The 20306-nt window shown below is 42.3% G+C and overlaps 1 protein-coding gene across 5 annotated transcripts in view; it reads right to left on the bottom strand.

The window, feature by feature from the left end:
• The window catches only part of OPHN1 (oligophrenin 1), a 133221-nt gene that overhangs the window by 105202 nt on the left and 7713 nt on the right, over positions 1 to 20306 (bottom strand). For 2 of the 5 annotated variants that reach the window (XM_043492034.1, XM_043492033.1), the window contains exon 2: positions 4442 to 4509. The exons of the other annotated variants lie outside the window; for them this stretch is intronic. The gene's annotated coding sequence lies outside the window, so the exon portion shown is untranslated. The remainder of the gene's footprint in view (positions 1 to 4441; positions 4510 to 20306) is intronic. 5 annotated transcript variants of the gene reach the window in all.

Genomic DNA, 20306 nt, shown 5'->3' with positions numbered 1-20306 from the left:
AAAGGGGATCTTGGACAGCATCTGTCTGCACTATTCTTGGCGTTGGACAAAATCTGCCCATATTATTGCGGCCTCCAACCAGCACCTGCCCACCATGCTCTGCCGGACTCTTGCCAGCACTCTCGGTCCCTCATGTCCATGAATACAATATGCATTTACACATTTAAATACATTCCATATAAAATAACCCAAGGAGAGGGGGAGGGGGAAGAGAATGTAAATCAAGTGTTAGGGTACTGTTCTCAGCACGGATAGTGTTTATGTACAGGAAAGGTTTGGCCAGGTCAGACCACCTGAAAACAAATGACGTTACTGGATTTCCCCACACACACCTAGATAAACATTTCCTTTTTCTTCCTGTTTTCAGGCCAAAGGCCCACTCAGCTAGACTTGTACTCCTCACAGAGTGTGGGGCCAACAGCAGCTGCCTGAAAAAGCTATAGTTGCCACAAAGAGCAGCAGTTTCAAGAGGCCATGGGACAGGAAAAGAGTGCACTAGTGCCCTTACTTCCTATAACTAAGGGTGGGGGATTCTGGAGAACAGATCCACCCCAAGAGAGGCAGGGCTAGAGGGGACTGAACAGGAGAACCTGTGTCACCCTGCTCCCTGGGAAGCTGGAGCACTAGGGGAGTGGTGGAGAAACATCCTCTCCCTCCCTAGTCAATGACCCAAGAATAGAAGAGACAGATGGCAGGGATCTGGGAAGGAACACCTGATCCTTCCTCTCTCCCCTTAGTGCAGTTACTGACCCTGAGCTTCCACTTCTGCTGCAGAACTGTCAGCGCCTCCATTGGCCTCCCTTCCTGCTACTGGAAGAGGAGATGACAAGGCCTGCAAGCGCCTCCCATGCCTAAGACCCTTCTCTCTAGGCTAGGTGAATGCATTCACTCTGAAAAAGCACCTAGGAGTGGTTAGAGGCAGCCACAGTTGCTCCTTGCTTGAGCATGCCTCACTCCACCCTAATCTCTCTCTCCCAAGCTCCCATTCTTTGGAAGGCAGCTTTCCCCCTTCCTCATCCCCATCCTCTAACTGTTCCAAGATCAGGCCAAGGGCCTCACATTTCAACATAGCCTCATTCTTGTTTAGGCCAAATTCTACATAAAAACATGGGAGTGCTAAAGACACACCAAGATACATGTCCGTTTCCCGCAAAAATAACAGAATTGTTGGCACCAACGCACAGCTTTGTGTTTTTCTCGAAAAACTGGAAGTAATTCTGAACTGAAACTACATGCAACATTGAAAACCACCAAAACCAAAAAATACCTGCTGAAACAAACATGTTAGGAAGTGGTTATTATGGAAATAATATTTATTCCAGTTGTATTGTCATGACATATTTATCTATTAGCCAATGAGGAAGGGGCTTGGTTTTCTCCATGAATTTTAGACCTATCTTCACTTGAAACAAATTTTATTTAAGAAAGCAGCATGTGGCCCACGAGCATCTGAATCTGGGCCCATCTGTGGAAGGACTCCCATGACAAGACTCTGCTTTCAAGTTTCATTTCAAAACCAAAACCTGATGCTGGCCTATGCTGTAGTTTTGGGTGGAAATCAGGCAAAGCTTGGCAACTTGGGAGATGTGTTTATTTGTTACCACAAGTTAAATTAGGGTGGTGTGAACCAAAACGAGGCATACACAAACCCCGAGGACTAACTTCTCCCCTTTTTCTCCTCAACTTTCTTTGCCACAGGAGCAAGACTGTGGGAACAAGAGGTGGGAGGAGGCTGCACCTTATACTGCATCTGACTCGAGTAACTAACTAATCCATCAGGGGCCCCAACAGGTTCTCAAGGGAGCCATATTCACCCGGAACTGAGTGGAGAAATGGGCTGGTTCCTTTGGTGGAGGAGGAAATGAAAACTGGGGGGTTGGACTCCAGAAGATTCCACTCCCTTAAAAGAGAAAGTATCATAACTTACAACAGCAGCAGAGTTTTTTCACTCTTGATCAGAGACTTTGAGACTTTCCAGACAGATTCTATTCTCCGCGAGACCCAAACATTATACAAAAGAGGTGCAAGAGGAGAGTTAACCCTTTGGCTATACTGGTATTTTAGCCCAGAATCACAGGCAACTTTTAGTTTTGCTTCTGTTTACATCTTATACTTGGTTCAACTAGATAAAAAGCAAGCGTTGAATTTCCCTATTTAATCAGATTACTTGGCCTGAAATGAGAAAGGAACGGAATTTGTGTCCCTACCTCTCAGCCCGATTTCATTTAGTTCATCAAATCCCTCACAGATATGATCTCACTTAGAGTAATGCAATGATTAGTTACATTTCTGTATCACTATATTATATTTTGTGTGTGTGTGTACACACACCTTATTATGACTGTCCATTTATATTGATGTGCATGGTGCTTTACAGAAAAAATAAAAGATTCTGACCCTGCTTCTTTATCATTGAAATTATAATTCCCCTACTTTATTTATGCAATGGCCCCTACTACCAAGGGCAGAGCTCTCATGTTGCACATTTCTGCATTATTAATGTAGCCAGCAAGCAATGATATTTCCACTTTCAGGCCACATCTGTTGGCTGGCTCCTACATCCACTCCTTCCTAATGTGCAGTACTATCAGACAGTTACAAATATGCTGCTAAGTGCTAGTGTGAGTTAAAAATTTACCACACAAGAGGTATCAGTACTTGAATCGGGGGACTAACAGACCACAGCATTGTTCTGTTGAGAATGAATAAAGAGAACATGACCTTTTTAAGGCTCTCCCCATTTCTCCTCCACCCCATTCCTGATTCTCGTTCTAAGAAGTCCCAATACTGAGGTCTTCTTACTTGAAATTTGCCTCACTCCATGTGAATTCAGCACTTAAAGGCAACCAAAAAGGTGATACACTTCTTGGCATGCTGTTCGGCACAAGTCTAGTGACCACATAGTGCATCAAATGGTGCAATGGGCCTCATGATATGTAGCCATATATATATCATATATATAGGACATATGTATATAACCATATATATAAGACATTTTGCTATTCTGAGGAAGCACAGTCCATTGGTTAGAGCAAAGGGCCAGACTCAGGATTTGATTCCTGACTCAGCAATGACTCACTGAACAACCTTGTGCAAGACTCAGGTAAATGTCCCTCTACCAGACTTTAATCCTCTTTCAAATGATAAAAAAATATTGCTCAGTTCACAGGCGTGCTGCAAAGCCTAAATAATGTTTGTAGAGTATTTCAAGATACTCAAGTGAAAGCAATACTTCACAGTATTATTAATCTGCAAGCTGTTCGTGTGAGATGAAGATAGGGGCCAGCACCCTTGCTCTAAGGCTGTCTCTGAATTCCAGGCATATTTAGCGGAGGTTCCTAGAATGACTGCATACCTATAGCAGCAGTTGGATTCCCTTGTTTCGTTCAGCCTTACAATCAAAGGATTCCATTCGGTCCATTCTTGTGGCAGCTTATAACAACACAGCAAAAAAAAATCGGTATGCGAGGTCAGCAATTTCCACTGAAGGAAAATACTGGCTTTGGTGACCTGTGTTCTAATTAAAACAAGCAACCCGACAGAAGCGATTAGGATGGATTGGCAGGTGGATGAGTCTGGCATGTCTTGGACTATCATGCTGAGGACATTCCTGTTCTCTAGTGGGAAGCAGTCTTCATTCATCCCAAAGGCAGAATTTGTGTGTGCTTTGGAAGTGGAGCATCTCCTACTTGGAGAACTGATGCCACCATGGAAATTATCTGAATCAAAGGTTCTCACAAAGCTATATTATGTACCCACTCACTGGTGTGTGCTGTTCAGTGTCCCTTGTCAGCTGATCCATGGACTATTACTATTGCCAACCCAACTAGGAGGATGTAAGGGTGATAGGTGTGTGAGGAGCTGATCAGCTTATCCTGTTGGGCACAAAAAAGGTCTGCCATGAAATGAGGAGAGGGGATGAGAAGGAACTTTCAGGCCCCGAATGACAGAGTCACGAAGTCTTACATCCCACCTCAGATCAGCCGCAGATTTTCCGTCTTTAGGGGAGGAAAGAAAGCTTTTGATATGATTAATTTGAAGTAAGTGGTTACAGGGAGGGTGTGTTCCAAGGACTGGAACTCCCTGCTACACAAACAACATTAATAATACAGCGGAAAACAAATGGAAAACAGACTCCTATTCAGAGCAGAGCATCAGCAGTCCCTGCAGAGGGCTCCAATGGGTGTGCAGATAATGAAAGGCACATCTCTTTTTAGCGTTTAATGAGTCAAATAAATCACCTAAGGCAAAGATGATGTCCAAGGGTGTTTTGCAGAGTAGCTGCTCCTATGTCTCCCAACCATACGCAGAGAGAGCAGCACTGATTCCTCCTCGTGGCTGCCTGACGTGCAGTGATTTCAGAATTTCCTTTCGATAGCACCACAGAGAAGCCCAGGCAGGAAGCCAGATTAGTCACACATGATACTAGGGGAAAACTTACAAGCAATTTATGAGTGATCCAAAGCAGTTCAGCATTGGAAAGGAACACAGCCAAGTCTTGTATCTTTCCTGCAAAAAAAAAAAAAAAAAAAAAAAATCTGCAGAGCAGGAGCCAAGTTTTAGAACTTATGCAACTGCTGGCCTCAGCACAGTCAGAACCTCTGCTGGCCCCTAGTTGTGTCTCAACGGAATTAGTCGTAAGGAAGCATCCATCTGTGCCCCTTCCCAGGGACCAAGTATTAACTCCATGACACCCGCTCATTTTTGCACTCATCGTGCTGTTAAACGAGCATCGTGAAGCAATAGGCCAATCAGCAAACCATGTCTTTCCCAAAAATAATGGGACATGTTTGAAAATTAATTCCCTAACTGATTAGTCCAAGGCTAAACAAGTGAGTCAGTGATGGAACCATAATGAGAACCCAGAAGCTCCCAAATCCATGTCTGATATTATATATTTAATCCAGTAAATAAATCAGCCTCTCTTAACCCAGGAGGATTGAGAATTAAAACTGAGGCTAATGACAGAGACTACCTTTTTCTCCATCTAGAGAGCAAACCCATGACAGAAGGCAACAGAAGCCACTACACACCACTGACATCAGAAAACGGTTGCTAAGCATCGTAATGAACATAGCTCAATATGACAGCATCTAAGACTACACCTATGCTTAAACTGCTACAGCGGCACAGCTGTGACAGGAGGAGTTCTCCCGCTGCTGTACTTAACCCAACTCCCCAAGACGCAGTAGCTAGGTCGACAAAAGAATTCTTCCATTAACCTTGCTTTGTCTATACTGGGGCTTAACTACGTCACTCAGGGGCATGCATTTTTCAGAGCCGAGTGATGTAGCCGGATTGACTTCACTTTATGTTTTTAGCATAGACCAGGTCTAAATTTGGCAACAGATCTTGCAGTGGAGACATTACAAGAAAGAGGAATTAGAGGCCATGGCCAGATGTTCCCCAACAGCAGTTTGTTTATAAGTGCTGATTCCACAGCGATAGTTGCATTAGGAAGGGTGGATGAGGGAGTTAGAAAGCAAAGGTTAAAACTGAGATCATAGAAGGGAAAGTTGCTCTGGAGGTCTCATTTCTGTTCTGTATAAGATCTTGGCTATTCAACACTTTTTAAGCCCCCCAATTATTTTAGGTAGGAAAGGGGAGGAAGAGCCTGCATATAAACCATCACAATTAGGAGTTTAACAAAACATCAAAGGCTGCACAGTGGAGGCAGACAGCTGCCAAAAGATTTAAATCCAGATTCCAAGTCTTTGTAGAACAGGATTTGAGAGAAATGAGAGCATCAGTTTATTTCTAATAGCCAAATTAAAATAGCTCTACCCATATGTATATTAATAACCCTTGGCTATAGTTTATTACCCAGCTATAAAGAAAAGCAATTTTCCTTTCGGGGGGTATTTCAATGGCATTTGAGAATTTCAAAGGCAGTTGAGAATTTCCTGAAAGCATCAACAGTGGTCTCCATTTTTCAAGATTTCCAGGCATCTATGCTATACCTAATACTCTGGATCAAAATACTGGTTATGCTTATTGATTCAGTAGTAGTGCCCACATTGGCAACAGCCAATACTTTCATCATTATTAGTTTTCATAGCTGCAAAATTAATTAAGCAATAAAATTATCCACTTTTTTAAAAAAAATGAGCCTCAACAATTGATAATCGATCTTGCCTGCTGGAACAGAAACCTGCTTTGAAAAAGTAACACTGTTGACAAAGCCTAGTTGGATTAAATGGTCTGACTTCTATTTTTACATAAAAACATCTGATCCTTAACTCACATTTACCAGGAGAATTTGGTGACTCAAAAGACACTTCTCAATTACAATGAAGATCTTGGACATATCATGACAGCAAAATCAGCACTCTATGGAGAATTATAGTTTACCTAATAAGGATCCAATCTGATAAAGAAATGAGGATTGTACAAGATACTCAAGTCAGAAACACCCACCCTCACCAAAATTAAGCTCTGAATTTTCAGAAAGCTCTTGCTACTCGATAAGTTGGAACATTTTATCAATGCACAGAGAGCAAAAATAATTTGAACTGGAACTGGTTGAAAAATGGAAAATTAATTTCATAAAGAAATTCAAAGGTTTTGAAACTGATATTTTCAATTTTTTTCTAGAAATGTTATCAGTTGTTTTCCTGTAATGATCAAAATGTTGTCTAAATGGTTATAGAAATGTTTAGTTTGTCAAAACTACAGTCTGCAGATTTTTGGTAAATGAAAAATGTCAATAATGTTTTCCATTGGATTCTGAAACAGATGGTATTATGGTTCAGAGATGAGCTGTATCTTTACCTTCTCCCTCTGTCGCTCTGAGGGCACCCTTTCCAAGTGACAGGTATGGACAGGACTGGTATGCCTCTCAGAATAAAATCCTGGGATTAAGCCCACTTTTAGACTTGACTGACTAGGCTACAGCACCCCATTTACCAACCCCATTACCTTGGCAGGCCTAACTGGATTTAGACCCTGTTACAGACTTCTCTCCATTCTCTCCAGGAATTGTGACCAGTATGAAATTGTAGTGTCTCAGGACAGCTTCTTCAAAATAGTATTATTTGTCCAAAGGAACAGAACAAACAGAGAAAAAAGGGTTAAAACAACAACAAACCTACAGGCACAGTCTTACCTAACTTAGCCTTTCTTTGCCAGTTTAAGTAGGTCCCACTTGATCCAAGCACCTCTTCATATTCAGGATGAGTGAAACAGGCTGTACCCTAAAGCTTCTGCCTCTCTGACAGTTTGACCACCCAGTCTGTGTCTGAGTATAGACTACAGGAGCTCTTTATGGCCCATAGCACTTTTGGTTCATGCAGTCCTAAGCTAGCTCTGATGGATTTAACTCCCTAGTTTACCCATTAGCCAGCAACACAATAACTACCAAGCCCACAGAGATACAGATAACTCTTTATGGATGGGATGCCAGTAAAGGTGACAGAAGATGCGAAAGGAAGGCGTATGTGAAGGCACAGCACAGAGAGTCAGAAGGTGTCCATTCTATTCCTGAGTCTGCCAAGAACTTCATGCGCGACTTTGGGCAAACGATGTAGGGCCCCTGTCCTGCAGGATGCGGAGTTCCCACAACTCATATTGACTTTCATAGGATATGAGTTTGCCATTTCTTCGTCACTCTTTGCTTCAGTTTCCTCTTCTATAAAATGGGTATAATATTACTATCCTACCTCATGGCAATGTTTGTAAAGTGTGTTCAGTTCCTTGGATGGAAGGCACTACATAAGTGCAAAGTATTACTATTATATTGAATTCTACTGCAGGCATCTCTGATGTCCATGACAAAGGAGTATCATGAAACACAACAAACATAATTTAAAACACCCAACCTGGATCTTTGTGATAAGATGGGAAAACAAGTTTTCAGAGCTTTCTTCATATTAAGGGGTGCCAAGGGGTGTTTGTACAGGTTGTGGAGACAGCAAGAATGTAAGCTACAGCACAGTATATTCAGTTAAACCATCAACTCCCTCGGAGGAGGCTACAATTCCCACAATTCCATCTGGTTAGGGGTCACCACTAAATAGTGGACAATTCCTGAGGCTTCCGTGAATGTGAGCAACAGAGAGAGAGGGGGCACAAATACTTCAGCATTTCCGAAGTCAGGAGACTCTAGTAGGATGTAATTTATGCAGGAATCCATGACCTCAGACACTTGCCTTGGAAGCTGACCTAATACTTGCCTGAACAATAATGAGCTTTTAACTCTAGCCACAAGGCAGGTCAAGCACTACAGTGACTAGGTGCTGAAAGAGTGAATCTTATCTGGTGAAAAGCTCAGTCTAACAAGCACGTATTAGAGAGAAGAACAGCCTTAAAACTGGAATATAAAATATTGTGTCTGCATTTTATGACTGTTTCCAGTCTCTCTTGTCTAGATCTGAACACCACACTTTTTTTGAGGCACATCTGTTTCAGATCTGCAACAACCTGGGGCCTCGGAGTCTCTCTATCTGCATCAAAGAGCTATTGTGGCCAACAGCTTTTGAAAACAAACTTGCCCGCCCATTGCCTGAGGCATTCACTGGCTCAAAGCTGGTTGGCGGCTTCCTCTTACGTGTCCTGAATACGATCCACTAGAACTCAAATGCCAAACAAGGAGACTAGACCTAATTGGCGCCTTATCTGAAATCCACACATTCATACACAGTATTTGTTTTCTGAAACTCAAATACTGCTTCAGAGCTTTGGGATGTTGAATCTGAATTCCAGACTGCTCTTGGAAAAGCACAAGAAACCATACGGGAAACCACAGCACCTTACTAAAACAAAAGAAATGTGGGAATACCTTATACAAATATATTACAGCAATGGCCCCACACAATGCAGAATCACTACTGTATGTTTTAGGGTTTGGCACCAGTACTGTAGAATACTGCAGTATTTTTATAGGATTAGTCCAATGTCACAAGGCCATGAGTTAGCATCGCAGGGCAAAAGAGGGTGCCACAAACCACAAGCTTTATCCCTGTAGAGCAGTATCAGAGCCCCACAGGCCTCTGCAAGTCTTTAACAAGCAGTCTATCACTAGGGCTTCTTTCTCTTGCTTGCAAAGGACGGGTTCCTAACTGAATCAGCATATGGTGAATTGCATCCTGAATGTTAGGCTTGTGGTTCTGCAACTGTAGAGGTGGTCTGAGCAACAATGCCTTACTAAATTGTATCAAAAGAGTTAAGGGGAAATGGCTACCATTCGTGCCTTTGAAAATGTCCCCCATAAACTCTGGGGGAGGGTTCCAGAGTAGTGTATGTACATCAGTGAAGAGTATGTAAATTGGATATGTGCTCCTTATCAGCATTAAAACCTAATTTGGTTAGGGTGGGGTCAGTGGGAGAACAGGAAGTAGGTGACAGATGCAAGGTGGTGATCTTGCCAAAGGGAGGTGAACTGTTTGACCTCCCCCAAAGGCAAGATATATCTTTTATTTGTTTCCAGCTCAGGGCCAGTCTAATACCCAAAGCAAATTATGCTGGTAGTTAAGGTAGGAAGGAAGGAAGGAGGTCATTTCAATGTTATATGCAGCAGGTTTTTGAGTCAGACAGGAAAATTGGGAGGGTTTTTAGTAATGTTTAAGAAAATAAATAGAAGAGAGGGAAGATGAAAGAAGTAGGGAGAAAAAGGATAAAATAAAGTGAAGGAAGAGTCATGTTTTGCTTCTCCTTATAAACCTGTCCAGGAGTCCCATAAGTGAAAAGCTTAATGAACGGATGGAGGTGCTAGAGTCACCATGTAAAAGATGATGGACTGACCTCTTACAATACCTCTTATGGGCAGGATTGTTCAAACTGTCTTTCTTCTGGATTTGTACCCTAATTATGGCTCCTAATGCTACATTAATAATACTATTTTGAAAAAATAATAAACAATAGTTTATTTTAGTCTGATGCATGCAAATTTTACAGTGGGAATGTCACCCACTGATATAATGAGAAATTCAGAGTCTTCAGACACACTCTGGACAGAAAAGGCAGGATTACCAAGGAAAACAAGACCATGCAGACCAATTACTAATCTTTTGTTTTACCGGCTGTGTTATTAGTCAGGTACCTGATCCTGTGCCCATTAAAGCCAATGAGAGTTTTGTTATTGTCTTATATGAAAGCAGGATATGGCTCCAAGTCATTCACTGACACCAGCTGAGACACATGACTGATAAAGTGCAGAAATTATGGAGTGTACAGGGGCAGAGAAGGAAACAAAGAAAAGGAATGTTTTTTTTTTTAAAGCCAGATCGATATAATAGCAGCTGTATTACAGACGCTAGATGCAAAGTTAGTCCTTTCACATTTGTTTGGACTTGGGGTATCAGAGGAGCTATGCATACTTTTTGCAGGATTCCTTTTCAGTGTACTGGGAAATTAAATGTGTGGCTTTTCAGGAGATAGTAAGCTTCTGTGTATCTGCAAGGAGGATTTCCATAAACTTCTTCATTAATGTATCATATGCTGGTTCTGAACTGTAGCTCTCTTTGTAGGATGGGATAACTTAATGCGACTCGATGCCAAGTCTCTTATGTGTGCAGAGCTTATATCTGTGGGAAGATTTTTCAGTCTTTACTGCAGTGGCAGGGAGATGGTGCATGTGATGGAAGACACTCCTTCCCATCTTCATAATAATGTTCTGTTCTGTTTAAATGCTGGATGCATTACTGCAAAAAATACAAAGTGGTCTATGCACTCAGTAACAGCCTCAAATCCCTTAGAGAGATACAACTTAATGTTATAAGCCAAGTCTGCATCCCTACATGCCAAGCCTCTGTAAAATGGCTTGGCACATGGGGCTTCTGCAGTAGTTAGAGAGAACAGAATTTTCCCCTCAGGTCGCTCCATGACTGCTACTGCTGCTTCAATGAAGTAACAGCCCATGGCTGCTATGCCTTCAGCACTGCAGGCCACTGCAGCCCTATAGTACCAAATCCTCCAGTCCCAAAACCATCATCTTTTGGGACAGTAAATTAGGATAGCTCATGGAGAGAAGATCTATGATACACAGGCCCTGCAGACCATTGAATAGGATCCTCAACATCCACTCCCCCACACTTCCATGCACCAGCACTAAACCAGTTCATTCTCTATTGTGAGTTCTACACCCAGTTCAGGGTGGATACGCAGGATCTGCCCTGTAAACATGTGCTTTATAGGCAGAGAAGAGGCCTGAATATTCTGCTAAGAGGAACTGCTGACAAAAGGAATCAGGGATGCACAATACATTGCTACCTGCCAAGTCAAGCACAGGATCAGCAGGTCTCTTTCACTACAGGACCTTCTGACCTTTGAGAGACTAATACCTTCAAGGGCCCCCATCACAGATGTTAAACCCGCTCTCCCCAAAATGAGCTGTTTGGCTCATTGCATTTTTCTCATCACTAGTCATGCCCTCACCCTGGTAGGGATTTTACCCTTGTGCTGCAGAGAGAATTGGAAACTGAACAGTTTGTTATGTGTAGGCAAATTCAGAAATAAAAAAGTGATGTACAAAATTACATACAAAATTTCATTTCAAGAGTAAGGTTTAGCACACATGCAAACTCTCTCTCTCGTGCACACGCGCGCACACACACACACACACAATTTAGCAATCAAACCCCATTTTATATCAGATTGTGAGAGAAGAGCAGAGACTAGAAGAGAACATAAAGTCTACAGCCAGAATGTTACATTACTCTCTATACCAAACATCATCCAACAAAATAATGGGACAGATTCCAATACAATTAACCACATGGAGGGAAAAACAATACAATACCTAGGCTAGCCAATAGGAAATGCCAAGGAGAGGGCTGTGGCCTAAACCCTGTCCCTCTCAGGGAATTAGGCACCTAAAGTTTGGGCCAGAAGGTGGCCCCAATCTCTGCTTGGGATTCTCAGCCATGAACCTGGCCCTGGAGTTGACTGCCTACACTGTATTTTGCAAGAAACATGTATGTGTGTGTCAGGGCAGAGGTATTCTGGATTACGGGATATTCTGTTGTGGGAATCTCAAACTCTCCTGTTGAAGTTATTTGACTATGTGCAAATAAATAAATATACCTTGGGCGAGAGGGAGAGAGAAAGAAAGAGAATGTCCAGTGGTACTCACCTGAGAGGTGGGAAACTCGCGCTTAAATCCCTGCTCCATATCAAGCAGAGGCAGGGAATTAAACCCAGGTCTCCACGTGAGTGCCCTAGTCCCTGGGCTAAAGGTTATAAGGGAGGCCTCCTCCTGCTCCCCCCACCCCGGCCGTTTTGTGTGGGTTTAGGCATGTTCTGAAAACACCTACCAAAACAGGCCCCACAGTTCGGATAGGCAGGGGAACACCTAGTCTGAGGATCCTGCTGGGGTTTAGGTGTGAGATAGGTGCCCAGGCACCTAGACAGAGGTGGCTGTGCATATGCTTACTTGCAGGAACTCAGGCACCTAAGGATTTTAGGCACCTCCAGGGCTAGGCGGCATCTGATCCAGGATTTTGAAGATCCCAGTAGCATCCAAATGTTGGACTTGGACACCTAAGAGTGGCCATTAGGTACTTAAGTCCATTTCTGCATTCAGCTAATATACTACTGCACATCGGACTTCCTGACGTGCTGCATCAAAATATATTACCTACTTCAAACCTGGCAAGGCTCTTACATTTATATAATCCTGTCAAAAAGGCTATTGTATCATCAGACCTTAAGTGTTAAGACATGTTTGATGTACAAATCACCCAATTTCATGAGTCATCCTGATGTCTCCTACCATTGCACATAGTTAGGGCCCTACCAATTCATGCTCCATTTCAGTCAATTTCACAGTCATACATTTCATGATTTCAGCTATTTAACTCTGAAATTTCTCGGTGTTGTAAATGTAGGGATCCAGACCCACAAAGGAGTTGTGAGGGGTCACAAGGTTATTGTAGGAGGCTGCTAATCTTACTTCTGCACTGTTGCTAGCAGCGGTGCTGCCTCCAGAGCTGGGTAGCTGGACAGCAGCGGCTGCTGGCTGGAAGCCCAACTCTGAAGGCAGAGCCGCCTCCAGCAGCAGCACTGTAGAAGTAAGTACGGTATGGTATTGCCACCCTTCTGTGCTGCTGCTGGTGTGGCGCTGCCTTCACAGCTGGGCACCCAGCCATGAACAGCCACCACTCTCAAGTCACCACTCTTCAAGCTCTGAAGGCAGCACAGAAGTAAGGGTGGCAATACTGCAATGCCCCTATAATAACCTTGCCACCCCCCTGCAACTCCCTTTTGGGTCACGACCCCCAATTTGAGAAATGCTGTCTTTCTCCTGAAAGCTGTATGGTATAGGGTAAAAGCACACAAAGACCAGATTTCATGGTCCATGATGCGTTTTTCATGGCTGGGAATTTGGTAGGGCCCTTCACATAGTGCTGTACCCAGGTCACCCCAGAAGCATATGAATCTTAGTAATGTATGTACACTGGTCCAGATTCTCTGCTGCTACAAAGTAGCGAAGCCCCATCAAAGTCAAAGTCAATGGGACCACAATGACTTTCAACAAATGCACCAGATCCTCCCACTGATGTAAGGAAGGGGGTGGTAAGACCACCCAGCTTGCATTGAGAAAAATCTGATGCTGGGACATCAGAGCAAGCTGAAGAATTCAGAAAAGAATTGATACAATTTTCTAGCATTTAGCTATCACAGGGATTGGTGCTATCTTGTGGTAACAGCAAAGATAGATAAGTGAATGTGGTGCTGCTGTGCAGCAAGTGAGCTGAGAGAAGAGACCATCACAACCCTGTCCTGAAGAGCTTACAGTAAAGTCACAGGTGGGAGCAATACAGATCAAGGTCCATATAGTAATTATAGTTTGAATGTTTCATGGATAAGCGGGTTTGGAGACTTTTCTGCGGGAGGAAACTTAGCACACATTAACCAGCAGGCTTTTCCAACCAAAAGATATTGAAAGTGACAAAGGGAGAGGCCAGAGACACCTAGATGAGGCGCAGAGGATGTAGGAGAAGAAGAGCGCAGGACAACAGCTGTGTTGAACCTTAAGCAAAAAAATTAACGTTTAGTTTTAGGGTAAGGATGGATTCGAATAATATATATTTTTTTTTTTTGCTAATCATAACAAAAAATGATGACTCTCCCCTAGGAGCCAAGTTTTCCCAGAAAACTTGATCCGACCTCTACATTTTTACCTGTCCTAAAGGCATGAATGATATGCTGGATTTACAGGCACAGTTAGGCAGTTAGATGTCTACATTCAGAAATTTGTGTCCCAAGTTAATTTGTATTGGCTCCACTGTTCCTGCAATTGATTGCAAGCATAACATGAGGTTTTTTGTTTTTTTTAAATTAGCCCAGTGTGTTCATTCTTTCAATTCAGCAAGATATTTAAATGGAGTTTTAAAAGTTCAGAGAGTAAGTAAGAAGAATGGGGTGGGGGAAGAGTGTACATATGTAGCAGTGGGTGGGGAGAGAAGGAGAATGAGGAAGACAATATGAGGGTTAGTGTAAGTGTGGTTTGGTGACTTGGCAGGGCATTTCATGTGCAGGGGGCAGTGTCGTGAGATGCACAGAGATGAGATTGCAAATAGGAACTAAACGGAATAACAAGACCTGCATCACTGCTTAAATGGAAGGGCTGGAGGTGGACTTGCGAAGAAGCCATTTCAAGATGTGGACTTTGGCAGAGTCCCTGTCACATCCTGAGGATGAAGAATAGGAAGTTTACCCTGTCTGGAAAACAACTACAAATACTCTCCTCCTACAGCAGTGCTGTAACAGAAGGAAGTTACAGTGTTGGGAGAATTTGTATTAAGGAGCAACACTACATTTCACTAATTATTTTTTTCACCTACCTGCTCTGAGCATTTAGCCATGACTGTGATCAGCTTTCTGTTAATTACCAGAGTAGAGTTCAATCAGAGGATGCATATTATTTTAATCATATGTCCAGGCTTTTCCATTGAATGATTTACTCCACAATGAGACTCTGAAGCACAGAAATGGTCCATTTATTTCCTGAAAGCCTTAATCTAAAGCCTCTTGCTAAGAGAGTTCTCCAGATCTCTGAGCTTTTTTGTCATTTATGAAAAATCTCTTCATTATTTGTTTTAGTACAGGATTCCTGTGAATAGAATTGGCTGCCACAGCTTAGTTTGTTCGTGCAAAGCCCAATGCTGCCATAGAAAGAGAGTCTCCATCTTGTGAGGTGCAAGCAAGAATGATGCCCATGATAATATGAAGAGCAGGAATTTCAGCTAGTTTCCCAATGATTTTGTAGCTCTCTCTGTACCTGCACAGAAGAGAAAGAGGGCAGGTACATATAATAAAAGAGAAAAAGTCAAGCTCTGAAGCATTTTTGCTTTAAAGGGAGAAAGGAAAATCGCACAGAAAATGATAATGCTAGCCATATGGCTCCATAGTGCCGCTGGTAGAACATCTATGCCATGGTCTTGGAGAGAGAGAGGACAGGGGTTCGGAAGAGGAAAGGAAATAACCTAAGTTACTTCTTCTCTCTCTGATCAACAGTATTGCGTGTATGTTGCACCATGAATGTTATACTGACATCACTAAAACACATACCGGGCTAAAAATAAAAATCTGATATTTCCAGTGGTGCTGATTGCTCTCAGCTCTAATTTAAAAGGGATATAGCCAACAACAACAAACATTATTGAGACAGAAACATGTTCTCTACTTCAGTTGCACTTTATACCTGAGATTATTATAACTGAACCAGATTAGAGAAAAACCATTTTTCTCTGTTTTCAGTTAGTTTAGAGTTAGCATATGACAGCACTTTGGGTCTAGTCAGTTTCACAGTGAATCCTGTATATCAGTTTGTGTGGATTTTTCCACACAGCAGCAGAAAAGAGAAAAATAATAGACAAAGAGAGCAAAATGTAGTTGTAAAACTACAACACTTTTATCAGGTCTCAGGGGCAAGTGTGGTATCCAACACAATTTTTAGCATTCTTTCCTGTTTTAAACTGACATGATTTGACAATCATAGGTCTTTGTAACAGTTAATGGGAGTTGAACGCATTCTGCATCCCATAAAAGCAGTCCCATGTATTACTTTGCATCCAAAGATCTTATAGTGCTTTTAAAAAAAAAAAAGAAGGGGTGAAGCATTATCTGTGTTTTACAGATGAAGGAGCTGAGTCACAGAGTGATCATCTCAAGACCGCAGAGGAAGTCCCTGTCAGCTTTTCCTTCTGTAGCACAGAAAAGGGACCAACATTTATTTCTCGATACAAATTACTATATAACATAAATGTTTTATTTTTTCCAAGTTGAGATATTTGAAATAAGTGAGAAATAACTCTTTCTAATGTCCAAGCAATCCAGCTCTGCAAAGAGGTCACAGCCACACTATCAATAACAGCCTTTTTTACTATCATTCACTTCATAACTAGTAACGTTAGCTACAAAGTCATCAAAGCAAACATGTGCAATTTATATGGGAGTTTCTTCTCACTCTACCTCCTTTTCTTTAACTGGGGAAATACTCCATTGGATCAGCATTCCCACATTCAAATTTAGCAAGAGATTGCCAATGCCTTGCCTATGCAGAGGTCTGTAGTGCTGGCCAAAACTCAACAGTGCTGGATTTTAAATTCTCTTCTGCATCCCACTGAAAGGGGTGTGAAGCAAGGGAGGAGCTTTGACAGCCTGGAAAAGCGTTTGTCATTCCAGACTCTTTTAAGTTTGCAGAGTCTCTCTTGAGGGGTAGACTGGAGAAACAGATGCATAGAGAGAAGGGAAAGGGAGCTCTGCTTTTCATTACAAAAATTAAGGACATTGAAACCTACATTCATATCCCTGCTTTGTTACTTTCAGGTCTGACTTAGAGAGCCCACTCTACATAGCTTATGACCTACCTATCTCTGAATAAATACTCCAGACCAGATCTGACCCCCATGGATCCATACATGGAAGAAAATCTGGAGTGAGGAGTTCCCTCTGTCAAAGTGTCACCTCCATGGCACATTCCCTAACCTGCTGTTCTGATCCAGATGCTCCTTCACTGTGGCTCCAAGGGGATGGAGTTCTGCAACCTGCAGGACAAAGCAAGCCCAAAGGGATAGGCATGTCTTTCTTCTCTTCCCCTCCACCGTCCTATCACCATTACAGCACCCCCCAGCCCCATGATCCAATGAATAATCAGTACAAAAATTAATACAATCTGAAGTTGTCTGAACTTTTCTGCCAAAGCCCTCCACTATAGGGGTGTGCTATAGACCTCCGGGATCTAATTTGGATATGGATAGAGCCCTTTTTAATGTCTTTAATAAAGTAAATACTAATGGAAACTGCGTGATCATGGGAGACTTTAACTTCCCAGATATAGACTGGAGGACCAGTGCCAGTAATAATAATAGGGCTCAGATTTTCAGATGCGATAGCTGATGGATTCCTTCATCAAGTAGTTGCTGAACCGACTAGAGGGGATGCCATTTTAGATTTAATTTTGGTGAGTAGCGAGGACCTCATAGAAGAAATGGTTGTAGGGGACAATCTTGGCTCAAGTGATCATGAGCTAATTCAGTTCAAACTAAATGGAAGGATTAACAAAAATAAATCTGCAACTAGTGTTTTTGATTTCAAAAGGGCTGACTTTCAAAAATTAAGGAAATTAGTTAGGGAAGTGGATTGGACTGAAGAACTTATGGATCTAAAGGTAGAGGAGGCCTGGGATTACTTTAAATCAAAGCTGCAGAAGCTATCAGAAGCCTGTATCCCAAGAAAGGGGGAAAAATTCATAGGAAAGAGTTGTAGACCAAGCTGGATGAGCAAGCATCTTAGAGAGGTGATTAAGAAGAAGCAGAAAGCATACAGGGAGTGGAAGATGGGAGGGATCAGCAAGGAAAGCTACCTAATTGAGGTCAGAACATGTAGGGATAAAGTGAGACAGGCTAAAAGTCGAGTAGAGTTGGACCTTGCAAAGGGAATTAAAACCAATAGTAAAAGGTTCTATAGCCATATAAATAAGAAGAAAACTAAGAAAGAAGAAGTGGGGCCGCTTAACACTGAGGATGGAGTGGAGGTTAAAGATAATCTAGGCATGGCCCAATATCTAAACAAATACTTTGCCTCAGTCTTTAATAAGGCTAAAGAGGATCTTAGGGATAATGGTAGCATGACAAATGGGAATGAGGATATGGAGGTAGATATTACCATATCTGAGGTAGAAGCGAAACTCAAACAGCTTAATGGGACTAAATCGGGGGGCCCAGATAATCTTCATCCAAGAATATTAAAGGAATTGGCACCTGAAATTGCAAGCCCATTAGCAAGAATTTTTAATTAATCTGTAAACTCAGGAGCAGTAGCGAATGATTGGAGAATTGCTAATAAAGTTCCTATTTTTAAGGAAGGAAAAAAAAGTGATCCGGGTAACTACAGGCCAGTTAGTTTGACATCTGTAGTATGCAAGGTCCTGGAAAAAATTTTGAAGGAGAAATTAGTTAAGGACATTGAAGTCAATGGTAAATGGGACAAAATACAACATGGTTTTACAAAAGGTAGATCGTGCCAAACCAACCTAATCTCCTTTTTTGAAAAAGTAACAGATTTTTTAGATAAAGGAAATGCAGTGGATCTCATTTACCTAGATTTCAGTAAGGCATTTGATACCGTGCCACATGGGGAATTATTAGTTAAATTGGAGAAGATGGGGATCAATATGAACATCAAAAGGTGGATATGGAATTGGTTAAAGGGGAGACTGCAACGGGTCCTACTGAAAGGTGAACTGTCAGGTTGGAGGGAGGTTACCAGTGGAGTTCCTCAGGGATCGGTTTTGGGACCAATCTTATTTAATCTTTTTATTACTGACCTTGGCACAAAAAGTGGGAGTGTGCTAATAAAGTTTGCAGATGATACAAAGCTGGGAGGTATTGCCAATTCAGAGAAGGATCGGGATATTATACAGGAGGATCTGGATGACCTTGTAAACTGGAGTAATAGTAATAGGATGAAATTTAATAGTGAGAAGTGTAAGGTTATGCATTTAGGGATTAATAACAAGAATTTTAGTTATAAACTGGGGACACATCAATTAGAAGTAATGGAAGAGGAGAAGGACCTTGGAGTATTGGTTGATCATAAGATGACTATGAGCTGCCAATGTGATATGGCTGTGAAAAAAGCTAATGCGGTTTTGGGATGCATCAGGAGAGGCATTTCCAGTAGGGATAAGGAGGTTTTAGTACCATTATACAAGGCACTGGTGAGACCTCACCTAGAATACTGTGTGCAGTTCTGGTCTCCCATGTTTAAAAAGGATGAATTCAAACTGGAGCAGGTACAGAGAAGGGCTACTAGGATGATCCGAGGAATGGAAAACTTGTCTTATGAAAGGAGACTTAAGGAGCTTGGCTTGTTTAGCCTAACTAAAAGAAGGTTGAGGGGAGATATGATTGCTCTCTATAAAAAAAATCAGAGGGATAAATACAGGAGAGGGAGAGGAATTATTTCAGCTCAGCACCAATGTGGACACAAGAACAAATGGATATAAACTGGCCACCAGGAAGTTTAGACTTGAAATCAGACGAAGGTTTTTAACCATCAGAGGAGTGAAGTTTTGGAATAGCCTTCCAAGGGAAGCAGTGGGGGCAAAAGATCTATCTGGTTTTAAGATTCTACTTGATAAATTTATGGAGGAGATGGTATGATGGGATAATGGGATTTTGGTAATTGATCTTTAAATATTCAGGGTAAATAGGACTAATCCCCTGAGATGGGATATTAGATGGATGCGATCTGAGTTACCCAGGAAAGAATTTTCTGTAGTATCTGGCTGGTGAATCTTGCCCATATGCTCAAGGTTTAGCTGATTGCCATATTTGGGGTCGGGAAGGAATTTTCCTCCAGGGCAGATTGGAGAGGCCCTGGAGGTTTTTCGCCTTCCTCTGTAGCATGGGGCATGGTTGACTTGAGGGAGGCTTCTCTGCTCCTTGAAGTCTTTAAACCATGATTTGAGGACTTCAATAGCTCAGACATAGGTGAGGTTTTTCATAGGAGTGGGTGGGTGAGATTCTGTGGCCTGCGTTGTGCAGGAGGTCGGACTAGATGATCGGAATGGTCCCTTCTGACCATAGTATCTATAAAACTCTGTGGATTACCCCACACCCTCACCCTTTCGGCAGGCAGTTCAGGAACAGCAGTCAGGAGAAGTACTATCAGCTCAGCTCAGTCCAAGCTGAGCTGATGGGAGTGGGCCAGGGTGATGTTACTGAGCTAGTGTCAATATACAGAACATCCAAGGGGATAATTCTAACCTCTGACAGATCCCCCAAGTCCGGTCATTTTGGGGTGGGGAAGGTGGACCAGGTCTCTCCTCCCCACTCCTTGCAAACCATCTGAGGGACACTATG

Source organism: Dermochelys coriacea, chromosome 9 (assembly GCF_009764565.3).
Source record: "Dermochelys coriacea isolate rDerCor1 chromosome 9, rDerCor1.pri.v4, whole genome shotgun sequence".
NCBI classification, from domain to species: domain Eukaryota; kingdom Metazoa; phylum Chordata; order Testudines; family Dermochelyidae; genus Dermochelys; species Dermochelys coriacea.
This window is presented reverse-complemented; position numbering and strand designations above follow the sequence as displayed.